The following is a 21,213-nucleotide window of genomic DNA, read 5'->3' as shown; positions in this document are numbered from 1 at the left end:
AACATGTAATGAAGAAAATACCAATACTACATTGTTTCAGAAAACAGAAGTGGAGGGAACATTTTCCAACTCATTTAATATGATCGACATTATATTGATACTAAAACCAGACAAAATATTACAAAAAGGAACATTTCCCAGTTCATTTTATGAGGTCAGCATTACCTTGACACTGAAACAAGTCAGATCATTAAAAAAGGAAATCTAAAGGTAAATATCCTTCATGAATATAGATGCAAAACTTCTTAACTCAGTATTAGAAAATAATATCCAGTAATATATTAAAAGAATAATACACCATGACCAAATGAAGTTTGTCAGATGCAAGGGTGAATGAAGGTTTGGAAATACTATTTCACCATATTAATGAGTAAAAGAGAAAAGCCATATGACCCCCTGTGTACATTTGGCAAATGGGGAGGAACGTAAAAGGGGAGAGCGGCTGCCTTCTTTATGGGAGATCCTTGCACCTCCCTCCTGGCACCATAACTCGTCAGACCCATAGTTCCAAATTAGAGATTCTTGATAAGCATTCGTATTTAAAAAACAAAACAAAACAAAACAAAAACTTTTTATGGTGAGACATCATACTATGCAGAAAAGTGCTCTTCTCCGAAATGTATAGCTCACCCTGATTTATCACAGAGTACACATTTGTCACCATCACAAAAGCCAAGAAGTAGAATATTGATAACATGCCAGAAGCCTCTCTCATGTCCATTCCCAAACACTATTTTCTCCGTTCTCTGAACGGTAACAGCTGTCCTGACTCCTAACACTAAAGACTCCTTGGCTGATTTTTCACATTCTATAAATGGAATCCTATGGTATGCATGCTTTCTTTTTGCTTCTTTTGCTCAACATTTTGTTTGTGAAATCCATCTATGCTGTTGCATATAGACATGGTTTTATTACTTTTTATTACTGTGGTGTTCCCTTTTGTGATGATACCACATTTTAATCACTAACTTTACTACTAATGAGCATTGGATTGTTTCACTAGACTATTAAAACAATGCAGTATGAACATTGTTGTAGATGTCCCTTGGTGCACACGGGCAAACATTTTGTTGGATATATACTTAGTGGAACTGACAGATTATAGGGAATGCCTACGGTTCAGTTTCTGTAGATGGTATCAAAATGTTTTCCATAATAGTGGAACTGATTTACTCTACTACTAGGGTTCGACTGCTCCACTACTTTGCCAGCTCTTGGCATTGTTTGTCTTTATTACAGCCATTCTGTAATTTAGTGTTTAGTGGCATCTCATTATGCTGTTAAATTTGCATTTTCGGTTGACTAGTGAGATTGACCAACTTTTTTGGATGTTTATTAGTCACTCAGAAACTCTTTTGTGAAGTGACTGTTCCAAATTTTTCTATTTTTCTTCTGGATTACTTGTCTTTTCTTTATCAATTTGTTGGAGTTCTCCATATATTAATGATGTAAGCCGTTTGAGAGTTGTACGTGCTGCAAATTAATTTTCCCACTGTATGACTTTGTCTTTTTAGTCTTAGTGTCTTTTTGATAACTTAAAACACACTTAAGAGTGTATTTTTAAAATTACATACGATCAAATGTATTAGTCTTTCCTTTTCTGATTCGTGCCTTCTAAATGCCACATGAGACATTTTCCTAATTTGATATTGTGAAATATTTTTTACATTACCTTCTTGATCAAAGTAGTCCAAAAAGATGAAGCAAGCCACAATTTAAAATGTTGTAGTATCAAAAAGAGCCAAAAGAAACAGAAAAAATTAACTTCAAAAATATTTTATTTAATGCAATATATTCAAATGATCATTTCAATATTTCATTCTAAAAACTATGGAGACATTTTATAGTGTTGTCATACAAGTGCTTAAAATCTAGCACAAATGTGACACTTAATAGAACATCTGAAGTGGTTAATAGCCAAGCACAACCAGGACACATTTTCTAGAGAGGTTATGTTTTCACCCTTTCATTTTAGGTCTATGTTGCACCTGAAGTTGATTTTTGAGTGTACTATGAGGTAGGAATCCAGCTTAATTTTGTTCCCTTATGAGTATCCAATTGACCCCAACCAGCTTATTGAAAAGACAGTCCTATCCTCACTTTTCTTCTAGGAGACTTTTGTCTTAAATCAAGTGTTCATACATGTATGAATCTCTTTCTGGACTCGATGCCATGCCATTTGTCTGTCTGTCTATGTTTGCATCAGTACTGCACTATCTTCACTACTGTAATTTTTGTAATAAGTTCTGACATCTGATAGGGAAATCGTTCCTACAAGTTCTTGGCTCTTCTTGGCCCTTGGTCAAGTTTCCCCAAAAGTATCTGCTAGGATTTTGATCAGCATCTGAAGAGGATGGATAAGATGAGGATGAAGGAAAAGTATAGTTAGTGGTAAGATACCCAGGATCTGGTCGTGGCTGAAAACGCCATCATAGAAAAGAGGAACTGCGCTTACCTTCAGGCTGAATGTTGTTTGGCTATCATCTTGAATTCTCTCGGTCCACCAGGTAAGGCCTCTGGGACTCCACAATCCTGGCAATCCTGAACGGCACCAGAGCCGTCCTAGTAGCAGGGATACTGTCTCTCCAGGATGAGATTTGTGAATCACCAGGTCTTGTTGGGAGTGGCTGGAGTCCTGGCCAGACTAGAGTCCAAGGGACTAGAAACGAGGGCGAGGAGGAGGAGTAGGGGCACCGTTAAAGGGATGATAGGAAAGGGGAGCCAGATGATTGGGGCAGCGAGTGGATGGTCTGCGAGGAGCAGAGAAAGAGCTGAGCGTGGAATTCCTTAAGGTACGGTGGCAGGAAGGGACGGCACCACTCAGAGAAGGGAAATGGGTAGGGCGCAAGGGTGCAAGAGGTGGGCGGGGCTGGGGAGCAGGCTGCCGGTTAAAAGACTGAGAAGCCAGGGGAGGAAGGTGGGTTGAACGATGAGAGCGAGAAGGAACAGAAGGAGGAGGTGGAGGCCGGGGATGAGATGCAGAAATTCGAGGTAGCTTTCTTGACATTTTTTCCAAAGGCAAGTCTCTAGTTCCTCATCTTGTGAAAATGAGAAACTGGCAGAAACTCACACATGCTTCGGCAGTTATTCACATACAACCGCTCGCATCACCGCATGTCAAAATGCCCATTATGAAGTGTACATACCTCTCCCTTTGCAGCCAATGAGAAGGCCCCACCAACCAGAGCCATGATCCCGGTTTCTAGGTTGAAAAATGGTCATGGGACATGGCAAAGAGAAGAAATGGAGTCTAATAGTATTCCCTGTTTTTGGGCTAACAAATAGTTTTGCCCCTCAGGAGGCAGCATTGATCAAAGAGCTAGGATAGAGTGGGGGTTGGGACCTAGGAGAACGGCTCTGAAGCAGGAATGGCCAGAGTAAGTCAGTGAGAAGTCAGTGCCCCCACCTATTGAACTTACTACATTTTCTAAAGCCCTTTCACATCATTTATATCACTCCATGAGAATGAGTAATCAGAGAAAAGACATTATGTCCGTTTTACCAATATGGCTACTGAAGACCAGACAGGGAACTATCTAGACAGGCAGTGAGTGAAAAAGCAGGTACAACTAGAACTTTTATTTATTTATTTATTTTTAGAGGAGGTACCGAGGATTGAACCCAGGACCTGGGGCATGCTAAGCATGTGCTCTACCACTTGAGCTATCCCCACCCCCGTATTTTCAGTTTTTTTAAGGAATCTCCATACTGTTTTCCATAATGGCTACACCAAACTATATTCCCACCAAGAGTGTAGGAGGGTTCCCTTTTCTCCATATCCTCTCTAGCATTTATCATCTATGGAGATTTTAATGATGGCCATTCTATCTGGTGTGAGGTGATACCTCACTGTAGTTTTGATTTGCATTTCTCTGATAATTAGCAACACTGAGCATTTTTTCACATGCCTATTGGCCATTTGTATGTTTTCGTTGGAGAAATATTTGTTTAGGTCTTCTGCCCATTTTTCAATTGTGTTCTTGATTTTTTTGTTATTGAGTTGTATGAGCTGTTTGTATATGCTGGAAATTAAGCCCTTGCCAATTGCATCATTTGCAAATATTTACCCCCTTGGAGATCTTAGTCCCCCAGTAGGGAGTGTTTCCACCGGTGGACAAAACAATGGTCCCACTGAATTGCAAGATGAGTCATCAATTTGGCTAGTTGGGCTCCTTACACCACTGAACCAACAGGCACAGTAAGGAGCCAATCTACTGGCTGCAGTGATAGATTCTAATTACTAAAGGAAATTGGGGGATACTTCTGCACAACTGAAGCAAGGAGAACTCTGCTTAAAACTCACAGGATTCTCCTGGGGGCAATTCTTAGTAATTCCATGCCTGATAATAAAGGTTCATGCAAAACTATAGGCACCGAAAAATAGGCAGGATGACTGATGACTGGGACCCTTCAGTAATGAAAGTTTGGGTTACTCAAGTAGGCAAATCATCCAGAAAAACCAAAGTTCTGGCCGAGGACAAGGAATGGAAGATTGAAGAAGAAAGCCATAGATATTAAATATCACATCATGGCCAACTACAGAAACAAGGACTATAGTCATCTGCATATTTTCTCTCTGCGTATAATATACAGATGTTTATGTGTACCTAATAATCATTCTCTTCTTATTAACATTTAAAATCATTTTATGCACATATTGTCAGAAGTTAACTTTATAATGTTTTGAGGTAACAGAATGTTCAATGAGATTATGGTTGAGTTTGAGAGTAATTACTGTAACCCATCAGCTTCCCTGTAAGCAGAGATGTATCTTTATGCATTTAACAGTAAGAGTTTTTTAACTATATTGACAAAAGTTTAAAAATTTACTGATCATGAGTATGATATTTTGAGGAGAGCATCCAAAGTACGTTAGTTCATATGCAGAGACGTGAATTTAATTTTATGATCTAGTGTAAATTATCTTATAGATTAGGTCTCTGATTCTTTTTCATCACAAGGCTGTTTGCTCTGAAACTGGTCATGTGCTCCTGCAGGTCTGTTCCTTTAAACACAGCAACTACATTTCCTCTGCTTTCACCTCCTTCCCAACATCCCCCTAAAAGAGACACTGGTTACTTTGTAATTCAGTTCATCTAAAGTACATAAGGTAGTTGTCACTTTGCACAGTGGTTCAGGACCAGAAAAATGACCTGCTTGCTGCAATCATGCAAAATAATCTGATAAATTTTGACAAACTACATTATTAAATGTGTTGTCAGGGGTTGCCAGGAGCTTCCATGCCCTCTTCAGCCTGCCACCCTCCCAGCACCTTGATGTGTTCACTCACCTGGAAGCTCTCCAAACCCTGCACTCTAGAGGTTTTATGGAGATTTCACTATGTAGGCATGACTGATCAAATCATTGGCCATGGGTGACTAACCCAGTCTCACGCCCTTCCTCCCTGGAGGTTAGGGGGGAGGGCTGAAAGCTGCAAGTTTCTAATCGAGGCTTGGTCTTCCTGGGGAGCAGCCCCCATCCTGAAGCTATCCAGGGGCTGCTAAGAGCTGCCTGGTTAGAACCAAAGACCCTCCTACAACCGCTATCACTTAGGAAATTACAGAGGAGTTAGGAGCTCTGTGTCAGGAACCAGGACAAATCCATGACATCACAGGTCACCCCTTGGTGACTGACCATGGATACCTTTTAGCAAAAGGACTTTAACAGTTATGAGATACCAGCACACATCTAGATTCCCACGTAGTCATTCCTAATTCATCTAGTTCATCATTGCATTGTATGAAAATGTCTCCCAGGTTTGCAGGCTTCCATTCAATATCGTCAAGTTCCAAGAGCAGGAGTGACCTCAGCAACACATGGCTTCACCCACTGAGGTGTCACTGAGGATCAGCCAGACGGAAGAGACACGGAGAGCAAGGTATGGGGGAGTCCCTGCCCTCCCCGGGCTGCAGTTCTCTGGGAGCCTCCGTGTGTTCACCAGCCTGGAGGTTCCCTGGCTCGCTCTTTCCAGATCTTCACCTGGTTCCATGTGGGGGTCTTTTCTTTCAACCTGATTCATTTCTCCAGAAAGGAACCCTCCAGCTTCAAACCCAGGGTTAAAATGCAGCATGTGAGAGTGAGGGTGAGGGTGAGGGTGAGGGTGAGGGGTTCAGCCTTCCTTTCACAGATTTTCATTGTTTTCAGCCTCACACCTCACCCCTACCGCGTCTCTTAGTGTCCCCGAGCCCTGGGCTTTGCCCATGTCTCCAGGAGTAAACTTCCAGTGTGGGAGACATTATAGGCCTGGCTGGTGGCGTGTGTGTGGATGGGGCTCCCCGCAGACTCCCTCCCGGTGTCCACTTCAGATCCCTGCATCACACCCCACTCTGTCTCAGAGTCCTGACCTCCCCCAGAGCTCTGGGAGGCGGGCTCTGTGCTCAGAGGGGTCCACTCAGCTCGCACGTTGTGGTTTCCTCCACCCTCTTCCGCCAGCTTTCCATCTTCTAAACATGGCTTCAGTTTTCTTGGTCGCTAATGTTTCTCTGCCGTTTTCTCTGTTATGCGTTCAGACCTTTTAAAAATCCCTTGATTATCCTGTATTGGGGTCTGGAAGGCAGAGGGGAGATCGTAGGCCTTAGTTTGCCCTCTTTAAGCAGAAGTGTCCCACTAGTTTATAAGATTAAGGATGGGCACCAGTGGCCTTGGGCAGAAGGGAGAAACGGGAGACTCAGGAGAGGAAAAGCCAGACCGAGGCTTTCGCGTCATCTTTATTAACCGGCAGCACACACTTTGGCCATGACAGGCGGGCTGACAGCGCTGCTGGAACACTCCTGGTGGCGGCCCTCTTCTCCCAAGCTCCACAGTTTGGCCTTGTACAGAGTGATGCCGCTGTAGACCGTGAAGTGGTTCAGCCTGCGGTCTTCGCGTTCCGGGCTGACCTAGAGGGGAGGATGCGGGTGGCAGAATGAAGCTGTGGGAAGGGGGAGGGACCTGGACTTGACTGTGGCCCCGGTCTCCTGATGTGCGGCCCCTGGTGCCTTTCCTTGCTAAAGCCTGTTTGTGAAATGAAAGTGACATTTGCATCAAAAGACTTGCCGGATGGTGTGAGAATAACCTTTGCAGAGTCGCTGCACTGCCTTTCCCACGGCCTGTGGTGGAGGCTTGTGAACTGTTTCCCCGACTGGCAGGGAAGCTGCATGAGGGTAAATGCTGCGTCTGTGTCCCCAGCACCTGGAGCAGTGTCCAGCACACACCTGGGACTCAGTACGTATCTGCTGTTGTTGAAGTGCTTACACAGGGAACTGAGTACAAGTGAGCCCCCTCACGTGTAAACCTCACCGTGCAATTAGCTTCAAGGATACACTTCAGCAAACGTCACCAGGAGACCAGAGGCTGAGGGGTATTCACTGAGTGTGGCTTCCCGAGATTCCCAGTATTGGGGTTGGGGTTCTCTGCCTGTGCGGGGCGAGGTCCTGCTAGGGGGCAGGAACCCTAAGTTAAGTTGGGGCTAAGCAAGACTCTTCTGCCTCCAGTTACATCACCCTGAAAGTCCAGCTTAATTACCTCTTATGGTCGCACAGTCCCTGGGACCAACATTTTCTGCGTGTGCTTCGTTTTCTTTGCTCCTAGTGCCGTTTGATGGCACTGTCCCCAGGTTTATAGTGACGAACAGGTTTGGTATATTTCCAGATCCTCTGCAACTCCACCGTGATGAGTGATCTGGGGTCCCAGGCAGTCAGTTATCTGCAGTGGGATTCAGGACGGTCTGAGCAGGGCAGGGCCGTCCAAGCCGGTCTCCCGTCTCCTTCCTGTCACAGCTGGTGGGTTGCCATGAGATGCGCTGGTCACAGATACTGCATTTCCACGTGCACACTTCGTACCTGTGGGAGCCAGGCCTTTTCTCTTTGAGAAAATAGAGAGTAGTGTGCTACTTCTTTGTGCTTTATAACATTCTTCTAAATTGCTTAATTATCTAAATTGGATGATTTATTTATTCTAGTTTTTTTGATAGAATTGACACGCAACACTGTGTAAATGTAATGTGTACAGCATAATGATTTGACTAAGATCATGAAATTATTATAACAATTTTAGTGAACATTAATCATCTCATATAGATGCAAAGTTAAATAGAAAAAAATTTCCCTTGTGATGAGAACTCTTAGGATTTACTCTCAACAACTTCCATATCTAACATATAGCAGTGTTAGTTTCATATGTATCACATTGTATAATACAACCCTGATACTTATTTCTTAAACTGAAGTATAGTTTCTTTTAAATTCAAGTATAGTTGGTTTACAATGTTGTGTTAGTTTCTAGTGTACAGCAGGGTGATTCAAATATATATATAAGTACGTGTGTGTGTGTGTGTGTGTGTGTGTGTGTGTGTGTGTATATATATATATATATATATATATATATAAATATATATATTCTTCTTCAGAGAACAAAGTTCCCTTACTCTACAGTAGGATCTTGTTTTGTTTTTTTAAAAAAAATCTATTTTATATATATTAGCGTCTAACTGTTCATTGCAAGCCCCTAATTTATCTGTCTCCCCACTTTCCTCTTTGGTAACCATAAGTTTGTTTCTATGTCTCTGAGGCTGTTTCTTTTTTGTAAATAAGTTCATTTGTATCATTTTTAGCTCTCACATATAAGTAATATCATATTTGTCTTTATCTGACTTACTTTACTTGGATGATAATCTCTAGGTCCATCCATCTGGCTGCAAATGGCATTATTTTATTTTTTGTAGCTGAGTAATATTCCATGTGTGTATAAACCACATCTTTATTTATCTGTCGACTGGCATTTACGTTGCTTCCATATCTTGGCTATTATAAAAAGTGCTGCTATGAACATTGGGGTGCATGTATCTTTTCAAATTAGAGTCTCCTCCAGATACATGCCCAGGAGTGGGATTGCTGGATCATGTAGTAACTCTGTAGGCCTCACTTGCTTCAGCAATGACCTCCCTTAGAGTAGGGCACACAGTCAAGGGCAATGGAGCCTAACTGATCCCAGCCTTCAGGGCTTCAGCTGGGAGCAGACCCCACCCCCGACAGGGTGGTGACAGCTGTGGAGCAGAGAGGAAGCCCTACCTTGCATCCTGCACAGGCTCTAGATGTTAACACCAGCCACAGCTCTTATCAGGGGGATAATGGCCAGCACACCCCAGGGAAAGATGTGGTTGGCATCCATACCAAAACCAGCCCCCACACCAAAAACACTGGATCCACTCAGTCTACACAGGGATCCTCCCACATAAAAACACTGCCCCCAGACCACAGTACTGGTCTCCTAGATTCGCAGACTGAAAAGTAAAGTGAAAGGGCAGAGAAACTACTCCCAGTTAAAGAACAAGCTGAATCCCTGAAAGAACAAATAATGAAACAGAGCTCTCCGGTCTACCAAAGCCTGAGCCCAAACAGGAGGGAATAAGCCCAGGAAGTGACTTCACCCACCAGTGCATGGGCAACAACCCCAGAGTCTCTGGACCATGACCCCCCTACCAGCAAGCTACCTCTAATGGTGGGGCTCCCTGGGGTTCTGGAGTCACCCATTGTGACCTGGTGCCAACAAACAGCAGCCAGCAGCCTCCACACAAGGCAGGGCCTGGCAACCAGTTGGACCAGGGGCCAACCAAGCCTACCCGAGGACTCACACAGCCTTACACAGCATGCAGCCCTTAGCGGGTGGACCCCTAGAGTACATAGCTTGGGTGATGAGAGGGGAGTGTGCTGCTGAGATGCATAGGACATCAGAGGGCCACTTCTCCAAGGCAGGGAAACATAACTAACCTACCAGATACATAAAAATACAAATAGCAATACAACAGGCAAGAGAGGAATGTATTCCAGATGAAGGAACAAGCTAAAACCTGAGAAGAACTAAGGGAAGTAAAAACAAACAGCGGGACTTAATCACACTTAAAAGCTTCTGCACATAAACTAAAAGAAAAGATAACCTATGGGGGGGGGGGAATAATTGCAAATAAAAATGATGCAGCTGACCAAGGCTTAATCTCCAAAATGTACAAACAGCTCATACGACTCAATAACAGTAACAACAAAACCCCCAAACAATCCAATCAAACAGTGGGCAGGGGAGCAAAATAGACATTTATCCAAAGCAGACATACAGATGGTCACCAGGCTCATGAAAAGATGTTCAACATTGCTAATTATCAGAGAAATGCAAATCAAAACTACACTGAGGTATCACCTCACACCAGTCAGAATGGCTAACGTCAAATGGTCTACAAATAGTCAATGCTGGAGAGGGTATGAGAAAGGGGAACCCTCTTCCACTGCTGGTGGGAATGTAAATTGGTGCGGCCATCATGGAAAACCGTGTGGAGGTTTCTTTAAAAACTAAAAACAGAGCTACCACATGATCCAGCAATCCCTCTCCTGGGGATGCATCCAAAAGGACAAAAACTTCAATTCGAAAAGATACATGAACCCCAGTGTTCATAGCAGCACTATTTGCAATAGCCAAGATGTAGAAACAACCCGAGAGCCCAGCAACAGACGCCTGGCTAAAGAAGATGTGGTACATGTATATGATGAAACATTCAAAAGGAATGAAAGATGCCATTTGCAACAAGATGGGTGTCCCTAGAGAGCAGTATTCTTAGTGAAGTAAGTCAGAGAAAGACAAATACTACAGACATCACTTACATGTGGAATCTAAAAAGTAATACAAATGAGTCTATATATGAAGTAGAAACAGACTCACACACATAGAAGCCAAGTTTATGGATACCAAAGGGGAAAGGGAGGCAGGAAGGGATAAATTAGGAGTTTGGGATTCGCAGACACAAACTACTATACACAAAATAGATAAGCAGCAAGGATTTTCTGTATAGCACAGGATTATATTCAATATCTTACAATAACCCGTAATGAATATGATTGGAAAAAATAACTGAAGCTCTGTGCTGTACACCTGGAACTAACTGGAACTAACACAACATTGTAAATCAACTACTCGTCAATTTATTAAAAAGTTAACACACAAAAAACGATCGCATTTCCCAGGCTTCTTGCACTTAGTGGTTCCCTTCTGATCAACGTGGGAGGCACTGTACTATCATAACCATTTTGCAGAGGAGGGGACAGAACTTAGACACACGGCTCAGACCACCCTACTAACGCCTGGAAGAGCAAACTCTGTCATCAACAAGCTTTGCTTAATCCACTCCTAGCCCAGCATTCATCATGTGCCAGACACTGCCCTAAGCACCTTACAAAACATCTTATTTAATCCTCAGAAAAATCTTACAAGTGCTGTAATGTCTCCTTTGTACTAGGAGAAAACTTAGTCACAAAAGAGCTCAGTCACTTACCAGGCTCACACACCTGGCACGTCGTGGCCAGAGTTCAAGCCCAGGCTCCAAACCCTGCCCTCTTAGCCACCAGCTGGATTTCCTCTGAGCTCCTAGGTGAAGGAGCCACATTTACCAAGGGCTCAGAGGCCCATCCAATTTCTTGGCTTTCAGCCTGTGTCTCTGGGTATTTCTTCCTTGGTCCCTGGGCGGCATGGTGAATAAGATTTAGGAACCTGGCCGGGAGATGAGACATGAGTTATGAAGGAGTCAGGCTTTGGGACCAACAGGAGATCCTGTGCCCCTGACTCTGCCACGTCCTCCCTTCGAGGGAGAGCACCGGCCTCAGAGCCCGCAGCACAGGTGTCTGGTTCCTCCACTCATCTCTCCACAAACATTTGTTGAGCACAAACTCTGTGGCAGGCACTGTTTGAGCCCTGGAGGTAGAGCAGAGTGAGACAGACATGGTCCCTGCTCTCCTGGAGGTGTGGTCCAGGTGAGAGGACAGGGGACATAATATTCAAGTAGAAAAACAAACCTGATGGTGGCAGACAGCGATGCAAACTCTAAAGAGGTGGGGTAGACAAAGGGGCAGGTGGAGGCAGGGCTGGATTCTCAGCATGGTGAGGGGAGGACTCTCTGGATGCCATGCAGGAGCTAATCCTGAGAGAGGCAGACAAAAAGCCCCCACAGGCAGCAAGAGCAAATGTCCCGGGGCACGAGCGAGTTTGGGCAATGGGGCTGCACAGAGAGGGTGAGGAGCTGGGCTGTAAGAAGTGAGCTCAAGTCCTTCTGAGTTGAAATAAGTATGGCTGCCAACACCAGGTATATTTGGAACTCCTCGGCTTAAGGGCTTCGTTCCATTTTCAATCCACCCTATCAAGTCTCGATTTGAGAGAGGCAGTCTGACAAGGGGAAGAAGCTGGCTTGTAGTCAGCCATTCCTGGCCCTTCCACTACCAGCTTGACAGGTGGTTTAACTTCTCTGGGCCTCACTTTGCTCATCTGTCAAATGGAAGGAAAAGATGCCTGAGAATGGAACGAAGGAATGTGAATGAAGGACCTGGCACTGGGCTGAGCTTGTCCTGAATATAAGGCGGCTGGTGATGAACTCCTGCCTGGTGTTCAAGACCCTCACCCCCTGTAATTTTCCTTATTGCTGCGAGGCCCCAGCTCCTACCCTTCAACTCTAGCCGGGCTGGTGTCTTCATTCAGGTAACAACCCACTTCCTTGGACTGAGCTCTGTTAGTCTGTTCACTTGTCTGTACGATGCTAGGAGGTCCTCCCTCCTCCTGCCCACCCCCCACTTCCCACCCTGTCCTCTTACATAAATCCTACCTCCTTCTCTATCAAACTCCACTCTAAGAAGGTAGAGGGGGAGGAGGAGAGCTTGCCAGAAGGATCAGGCTTCCCATCAACTATCTCCACTCCCTCACTCCCAGACATGGCCCCCGTCCGCCCGTGCATCACAGCCATGCCAAACGACTCCCAGTGCTTGGGCCATGCCGGTGCCTCTCACTTCTGTGCTTTCCCATATAACTCGGAATGTCCTTCCCCATTCTGCTACACCTGCCGTGCTCCACCTCGCCCTGACATCGCCTCCTCCAGGAAGACTTCCCAGAACTCCACTGCCTGACTGGGGCATCTGTCTTCCACGTTGCTGCCATCCCAAGCCTGCTTCCTGTTCACCTGTGTATTTGCTTGTCTGTCTCCTTGACTGTAGTGTGAGCTCCCCAGCCCCACCCTAGTGACGATCACGTGGTAACGATGAAAATAACATGTCCTCGTCACCAGGCACCAGATACTGTTCTAAGCACTTGCCGTGTTCTGTTTAATCCTCACAATGTCCCTAAGAGATAGGCTCCGAGAGGTTGAAAGACTTGCCCAAGTCACAGAGCCAGATTTGAACTCAGTCAGTAGGATCCCAGAACCTGTGCTTGTAACAGCTAAGCGTTGGATGGATGAATGAGCACAACGTCAGGGCCATTAGGAACCTGTTTTTTGCCTGGACGGTGAATAAACTGGCAGTTCGTTTGACTGCGTCAGCCTCTTGTGAGCTTCATTCCTATGAGTCCAGTTTTCAGACGATCAGAGGACTGAGCTTTCCCCAAGGAGACACGACCCTGAGAGGTCTCCCAGCCAGCTGCCCCTCTGTGCTCTGTCTCAGTGGCATTCTCAGTCCTGGACTTACCACCTGCAGGTTCCTCCAGGTTATCATGCCAGGACACGGGCTTTCTGGTGATTGTGTGAACTAGAGGGAAACAGCATCACAGGCTCACATTAAGAAACTCTCTTCCTGGCCTCTCTAAGACCCACCCGAGGCCAGACACCCATTTCCTGAGTGTCTCTCACATGTCAGGCATCGTGCTGGGCGCTAAGGAATAGGACCTTCAAGGACCTCACAATCGGAGAGGCACTGTCCTGTCCCGTGGCACCAGCCATCTCAGAAGACATTTTATTCCATATCCCCCATGTGATAGTAACCCTTTCCTAACCCTAAAAGTGCCTTGGGAACTTTATTTATTAAATTATTTTGAATTGTGGTGAAGTATGTATGACGTAGAATTTACCATCTGAATCCTTTTTAAGTATACAGTTCAGTAGTGTGCATCATATTCACGTTGAATGAAAGCAGTTGCCAGGATGTTTTTATGCCTAAAATCAACAACTCCCCGTTGTCACTTCCTGCCTTGTCCTTGGCAGCCACTGTTTTCCTTTGTCTGTGAAGTTGACTACCCTACATACTTCATATAATTTAATTTAACATTAAAAGAGAAAAAAGTAGGCCTGGCCTAAAGGGAGAGGGCCGCCACAGCGTTAGGAAGCACCTAAACACTGACTCCAGAGGCTGTGCTCTTCCCTGCAGTGTACTCCCTCCCTCCCTCCCTCCCACCACCCCCCATGCCCCCCCACCTCCCCATTCCCCCATCCATCATCCACCCACCCATCCATCCACCCACCCATCCATCCATCCATGCAGGATAGTGTGTTCGTGTGTGTTTAGGTCTGGGGACACAGTTAGAACGTGTCAGTTGGGCTGTCATGTCTGCAGTTTCCTGAGCCCAGCAAGTGACTTCATGACTTCTTGCTTTTAGCTCCTGCTGTTCCTCCTCCTTAGCCTGGAAGGCTCCTTCCCCTGTAGTCTGTCTGGGGAACACCTACCCAATGTTTTCAATGAAATCACATGTAATCTTTCGAAAACCTTTCTGGACTCTACAGCCTCTAGTCTAATTTTCCTTTGTGCCATGTTCTACCCCAAATCTGTAGTCCTAGAATACTTTACTAAGCTTATTTGAATATAAATCAGTTCCTTGAGAACAAGAAATCTAAGTAGTCCGTCTCTGAATTGTCCTGTGGGCCACAATGTGTATACGTATGTAGGCTTTTGGTGAATGTTTGCTGGCTGAACGGCCTTCCCACTAGATGGCACTGTGACTTCCTTCTGCTTACATTATTACGGAAACCCTTACATCATGCAGAAATGCAGATTTCATCACACCCAGCTGAGCTAGAGCGGTACCTTTGTTACTTACCTGGGTCACTTTGCCTAGAAAGAATCAAACAGCCTCCTGAAGTCTTCAGTACCTTCCTAAGGATGAGAAGAACAGGAACTATCAATTAGCTGAGGAGCCGCACGGTTAGCTTTGGGAAAACTAGCAAGACAGAATTTGTCCTCTGCCACATTGAGCCTTCTTTAGCTTGGGCCAGTGGTGCTGCAGCCCCAGCTCTACCCAGGGCTAGAGGTAGGGCTAGGTGGAGGCTCAGGAGAAAGAGGGATGGAATTTCTTTCACTTCCCTCCACTCCAGCTCCACATTATTCTGTCTTCCAGTTGCCTTGGACCTGGGCTCTGAACATACTACAGCCCAGCCCAGCTCAGTCAGGCCAGCCCAGTGGCTCCCTAGAGCTAGTTCCTGCTTACCTTGGGTTCTTGCAGGCCATCAGGGGACTTCTAAACTCCACAACTATGCACTGGGAAATACTGGAGAGTGAAAAACATAGTGGCCCTGGCCCTCTAGCTTCTCATCCAGTATCCGACGTTGCAGATTCTTCTTGAAATCTCTGGGTACTCTCTCAATTAGGATCAAGTGCAGAGACCCAGCTAGCAGGGAAATCAACTAGAAAATAGAGTGAAAAATAAAATAGCATTCACATTGGCATGAAATTGAATCATTGAGGGATTAAACAAAATACCCCCAGGTTCTCTCACTAACCAACCAGAAGAATGTCCACAAGCTGATAAAGCACCCTGTGATTCTCTCCCTCATCTTGCCTTTAAAAACTCCTCCCCGAAAGCCATCGAGGAGTTTGGATCTTGTGAATATTCTCCTTGCTTGGCGCCATGTTGGGTGCCCTGCTGTAAACACTGTACTTTCCTTCACCACAACCAGGCATCGTTAGATTGGCTTTGCTGTAAGAAGACCCAAGTTAGGTTCAGTAACAAACTTGTAGTAGGGAAGAACAAATCTGACACCACATTGGGTCTGTTTCTTTTACTTTAACCTTTGTATTCTACTGCTTTTGCTCTAAGTTAAGAACGTTGCCTATTGGCTGCAATATATAGACAGCCAATTGTCACGGCTCTGACCTTTAAAAGTATAACACTTTTCCATTCATAGAGAGATTAAAAGTTGCAGAACAGAGAATTTACATCAACACTATGAACTGATCTACATGGACAGCTACAAGAATAAAGGATTCTGACACCAAGAAGTTTGTTAGAACCAACCCCATCCCTCCTCGTTTAGTACTAAAGAAGCCTGAATTCTGACTTGCATAAGACAGTTCTTTGGGACACTAGTCCACCATCTTCTAGGTCTGCTGACTTTCTGAATGAAGTCACATTCCTTGCACCAACAACTTGTCTCTTGGTTTATTGGCCTGTCATGCAGTGAGCACTACAAGCTTGGACTCAGTAACAAATTGACACATATGATGAATAGTAGTAGGATACGACTGCAAGTCCTGTGTACACTGAATGGATGATAGGGAAATATCAAGAACTTTGTCAATAAGTTTGACAATATGGATGAATAGGATGTATATCTTCTGTGAAGATATACATTCCTAGACATGCAAAAAAGAAAAATGATGGCTTTATATGTATTTAAAAGTGGAATTTGTAACATCCCACAATATGCATTCCAGGCCCAGATGGTTTTTCAAACATGTAATGAAGAAAATACCAATACTACATTGTTTCAGAAAACAGAAGTGGAGGGAACATTTTCCAACTCATTTAATAAGATCGACATTATATTGATACTAAAACCAGACAAATTATTACAAAAAGGAACATTTCCCAGTTCATTTGATGAGGTCAGCATTACCTTGACACTGAAACAAGTCAGATCATTAAAAAAGGAAATCTAAAGGTAAATATCCTTCATGAATATAGATGCAAAACTTCTTAACTCAGTATTAGAAAATAATATCCAGTAATATATTAAAAGAATAATACACCATGACCAAATGAAGTTTGTCAGATGCAAGGGTGAATGAAGGTTTGGAAATACTATTTCACCATATTAATGAGTAAAAGAGAAAAGCCATATGACCCCCTGTGTACATTTGGCAAATGGGGAGGAACGTAAAAGGGGAGAGCGGCTGCCTTCTTTATGGGAGATCCTTGCACCTCCCTCCTGGCACCATAACTCGTCAGACCCATAGTTCCAAATTAGAGATTCTTGATAAGCATTCGTATTTAAAAAACAAAACAAAACAAAACAAAAACTTTTTATGGTGAAACATCACACATATGCAGAAAAGTGCTCTTCTCCGAAATGTATAGCTCACCCTGATTTATCACAGAGTACACATTTGTCACCGTCACAAAAGCCAAGAAGTAGAATATTGATAACATGCCAGAAGCCTCTCTCATGTCCATTCCCAAACACTATTTTCTCCGTTCTCTCAAAGGTAACAGCTGTCCTGACTCCTAACACTAAAGACTCCGTGGCTGATTTTTCACATTCTATAAATGGAATCCTATGGTATGCATGCTTTCTTTTTGCTTCTTTTGCTCAACATTTTGTTTGTGAAATCCATCTATGCTGTTGCATATAGACTTGGTTTTATTACTTTTTATTACTGTGGTGTTCCCTTTTGTGATGATAGCACATTTTAATCACTACCTTTACTACTAATGAGCATTGGATTGTTTCACTAGACTATTAAAACAATGCAGTATGAACATTGTTGTAGATGTCCCTTGGTGCACACGGGCAAACATTTTGTTGGATATATACTTAGTGGAACTGACAGATTATAGGGAATGCCTACGGTTCAGTTTCTGTAGATGGTATCAAAATGTTTTCCATAATAGTGGAACTGATTTACTCTACTACTAGGGTTCGTACTGCTCCACTACTTTGCCAACTCTTGGCATTGTTTGTCTTTATTACAGCCATTCTGTAATTTAGTGTTTAGTGGCATCTCATTATGCTGTTAAATTTGCATTTTCGGTTGACTAGTGAGATTGACCAACTTTGTTGGATGTTTATTAGTCACTCAGAAACTCTTTTGTGAAGTGACTGTTCCAAATTTTTCTATTTTTCTTCTGGATTACTTGTCTTTTCTTTATCAATTTGTTGGAGTTCTCCATATATTAATGATGTAAGCCGTCTGACAGTTGTACGTGCTGCAAATTAACTTTCCCACTGTATGACTTTGTCTTTTTAGTCTTAGTGTCTTTTTGATAACTTAAAACACACTTAAGAGTGTATTTTTAAAATTACATACGATCAAATGTATTAGTCTTTCCTTTTCTGATTCGTGCCTTCTAAATGCCACATGAGACATTTTCCTAATCTGATATTGTGAAATATTTTTTACATTACCTTCTTGATCAATGTAGTCCAAAAAGATGAAGCAAGCCACAATTTAAAATGTTGTAGTATCAAAAAGAGCCAAAAGAAACAGAAAAAACTAACTTCAAAAATGTTTTATTTAATGCAATATATTCAAATTGTCATTTCAATATTTCATTCTAAAACCTATGGAGACATTTTATAGTGTTGTCATACAAGTGCTTAAAATCTAGCACAAATGTGACACTTAATAGAACATCTGAAGTGGTTAATAGCCAAGCACAACCAGGACACATTTTCTAGAGAGGTTATGTTTTTACCCTTTCATTTTAGGTCTATGTTGCACCTGAAGTTGATTTTTGAGTGTACTATGAGGTAGGAATCCAGCTTAATTTTGTTCCCATATGAGTATCCAATTGACCCCAACCAGCTTATTGAAAAGACAGTCCTATCCTCACTTGTCTTCTAGGAGACTTTTGTCTTAAATCAAGTGTTCATACATGTATGAATCTCTTTCTGGACTCGATGCCATGCCATTTGTCTGTCTGTCTATGTTTGCATCAGTACTGCACTATCTTCACTACTGTAATTTTTGTAATAAGTTCTGACATCTGATAGGGAAATCGTTCCTACAAGTTCTTGGCTCTTCTTGGCCCTTGGTCAAGTTTCCCCAAAAGTATCTGCTAGGATTTTGATCAGCATCTGAAGAGGACTGATAAGATGAGGATGAAGGAAAAGTATAGTTAGTGGTAAGATACCCAGGATCTGGTCGTGGCTGAAAACGCCATCATAGAAAAGAGGAACTGCGCTTACCTTCAGGCTGAATGTTGTTTGGCTATCATCTTGAATTCTCTCGGTCCACCAGGTAAGGCCTCTGGGACTCCACAATCCTGGCAATCCTGAACGGCACCAGAGCCGTCCTAGTAGCAGGGATACTGTCTCTCCAGGATGAGATTTGTGAATCACCAGGTCTTGTTGGGAGTGGCTGGAGTCCTGGCCAGACTAGAGTCCAAGGGACTAGAAACGAGGGCGAGGAGGAGGAGTAGGGGCACCGTTAAAGGGATGATAGGAAAGGGGAGCCAGGTGATTGGGGCAGCGAGTGGATGGTCTGCGAGGAGCAGAGAAAGAGCTGAGCGTGGAATTCCTTAAGGTACGGTGGCAGGAAGGGACGGCACCACTCAGAGAAGGGAAATGGGTAGGGCGCAAGGGTGCAAGAGGTGGGCGGGGCTGGGGAGCAGGCTGCCGGTTAAAAGACTGAGAAGCCAGGGGAGGAAGGTGGGTTGAACGATGAGAGCGAGAAGGAACAGAAGGAGGAGGTGGAGGCCGGGGATGAGATGCAGAAATTCGAGGTAGCTTTCTTGACATTTTTTCCAAAGGCAAGTCTCTAGTTCCTCATCTTGTGAAAATGAGAAACTGGCAGAAACTCACACATGCTTCGGCAGTTATTCACATACAACCGCTCGCATCACCGCATGTCAAAATGCCCATTATGAAGTGTACATACCGCTCCCTTTGCAGCCAATGAGAAGGCCCCACCAACCAGAGCCATGATCCCGGTTTCTAGGTTGAAAAATGGTCATGGGACATGGCAAAGAGAAGAAATGGAGTCTAATAGTATTCCCTGTTTTTGGGCTAACAAATAGTTTTGCCCCTCAGGAGGCAGCATTGATCAAAGAGCTAGGATAGAGTGGGGGTTGGGACCTAGGAGAACGGCTCTGAAGCAGGAATGGCCAGAGTAAGTCAGTGAGAAGTCAGTGCCCCCACCTATTGAACTTACTACATTTTCTAAAGCCCTTTCACATCATTTATATCACTCCATGAGAATGAGTAATCAGAGAAAAGACATTATGTCCGTTTTACCAATATGGCTACTGAAGATCAGACAGGGAACTATCTAGACAGGCAGTGAGTGAAAAAGCAGGTACAATTAGAACTTTTATTTATTTATTTATTTTTAGAGGAGGTACCGAGGATTGAACCCAGGACCTGGGGCATGCTAAGCATGTGCTCTGCCACTTGAGCTATCCCCACCCCCGTATTTTCAGTTTTTTTAAGGAATCTCCATACTGTTTTCCATAATGGCTACACCAAACTATATTCCCACCAAGAGTGTAGGAGGGTTCCCTTTTCTCCATATCCTCTCTAGCATTTATCATCTATGGAGATTTTAATGATGGCCATTCTATCTGGTGTGAGGTGATACCTCACTGTAGTTTTGATTTGCATTTCTCTGATAATTAGCAACACTGAGCATTTTTTCACATGCCTATTGGCCATTTGTATGTTTTCGTTGGAGAAATATTTGTTTAGGTCTTCTGCCCATTTTTCAATTGTGTTCTTGATTTTTTTGTTATTGAGTTGTATGAGCTGTTTGTATATGCTGGAAATTAAGCCCTTGCCAATTGCATCATTTGCAAATATTTACCCCCTTGGAGATCTTAGTCCCCCAGTAGGGAGTGTTTCCACCGGTGGACAAAACAATGGTCCCACTGAATTGCAAGATGAGTCATCAATTTGGCTAGTTGGGCTCCTTACACCACTGAACCAACAGGCACAGTAAGGAGCCAATCTACTGGCTGCAGTGATAGATTCTAATTACTAAAGGAAATTGGGGGATACTTCTGCACAACTGAAGCAAGGAGAACTCTGCTTAAAACTCACAGGATTCTCCTGGGGGCAATTCTTAGTAATTCCATGCCTGATAATAAAGGTTCATGCAAAACTATAGGCACCGAAAAATAGGCAGGATGACTGATGACTGGGACCCTTCAGTAATGAAAGTTTGGGTTACTCAAGTAGGCAAATCATCCAGAAAAACCAAAGTTCTGGCCGAGGACAAGGAATGGAAGATTGAAGAAGAAAGCCATAGATATTAAATATCACATCATGGCCAACTACAGAAACAAGGACTATAGTCATCTGCATATTTTCTCTCTGCGTATAATATACAGATGTTTATGTGTACCTAATAATCATTCTCTTCTTATTAACATTTAAAATCATTTTATGCACATATTGTCAGAAGTTAACTTTATAATGTTTTGAGGTAACAGAATGTTCAATGAGATTATGGTTGAGTTTGAGAGTAATTACTGTAACCCATCAGCTTCCCTGTAAGCAGAGATGTATCT

General features: G+C 43.6%; 2 long non-coding RNA genes across 8 annotated transcripts in view; one reads left to right on the top strand and one right to left on the bottom strand.

Moving 5' to 3' along the window:
- Positions 1–21,213, top strand: part of LOC140700684 (uncharacterized) — a 98,752-nt gene that overhangs the window by 43,574 nt on the left and 33,965 nt on the right. For all 3 annotated transcript variants that reach the window (XR_012079206.1, XR_012079207.1, XR_012079208.1), the window contains exon 4: positions 5,757–5,878. This is a non-coding gene — a long non-coding RNA (uncharacterized lncRNA). The remainder of the gene's footprint in view (positions 1–5,756; positions 5,879–21,213) is intronic.
- On the bottom strand, positions 6,690–19,526 carry LOC140700683 (uncharacterized). Of its 5 annotated transcripts, XR_012079204.1 has the most exons (8): positions 18,896–19,526; positions 15,547–15,684; positions 15,196–15,391; positions 14,809–14,864; positions 11,814–13,526; positions 11,297–11,511; positions 7,504–7,842; positions 6,690–6,878 (listed from the first exon to the last, which is right to left on the bottom strand). It is a non-coding gene; the product is annotated as an uncharacterized lncRNA (long non-coding RNA). The 5 variants fall into 5 exon arrangements; XR_012079201.1 differs by lacking the exon at positions 15,547–15,684; XR_012079205.1 differs by lacking the exon at positions 15,547–15,684 and having other exon boundaries at positions 7,504–7,820.

The sequence above is a fragment of the Vicugna pacos genome, chromosome 13, assembly GCF_048564905.1.
Source record: "Vicugna pacos chromosome 13, VicPac4, whole genome shotgun sequence".
Lineage (NCBI taxonomy): Eukaryota > Metazoa > Chordata > Mammalia > Artiodactyla > Camelidae > Vicugna > Vicugna pacos.
The sequence above is the reverse complement of the archived record's forward strand: the minus strand, read 5'-3'. Positions and strand labels throughout refer to the sequence as shown.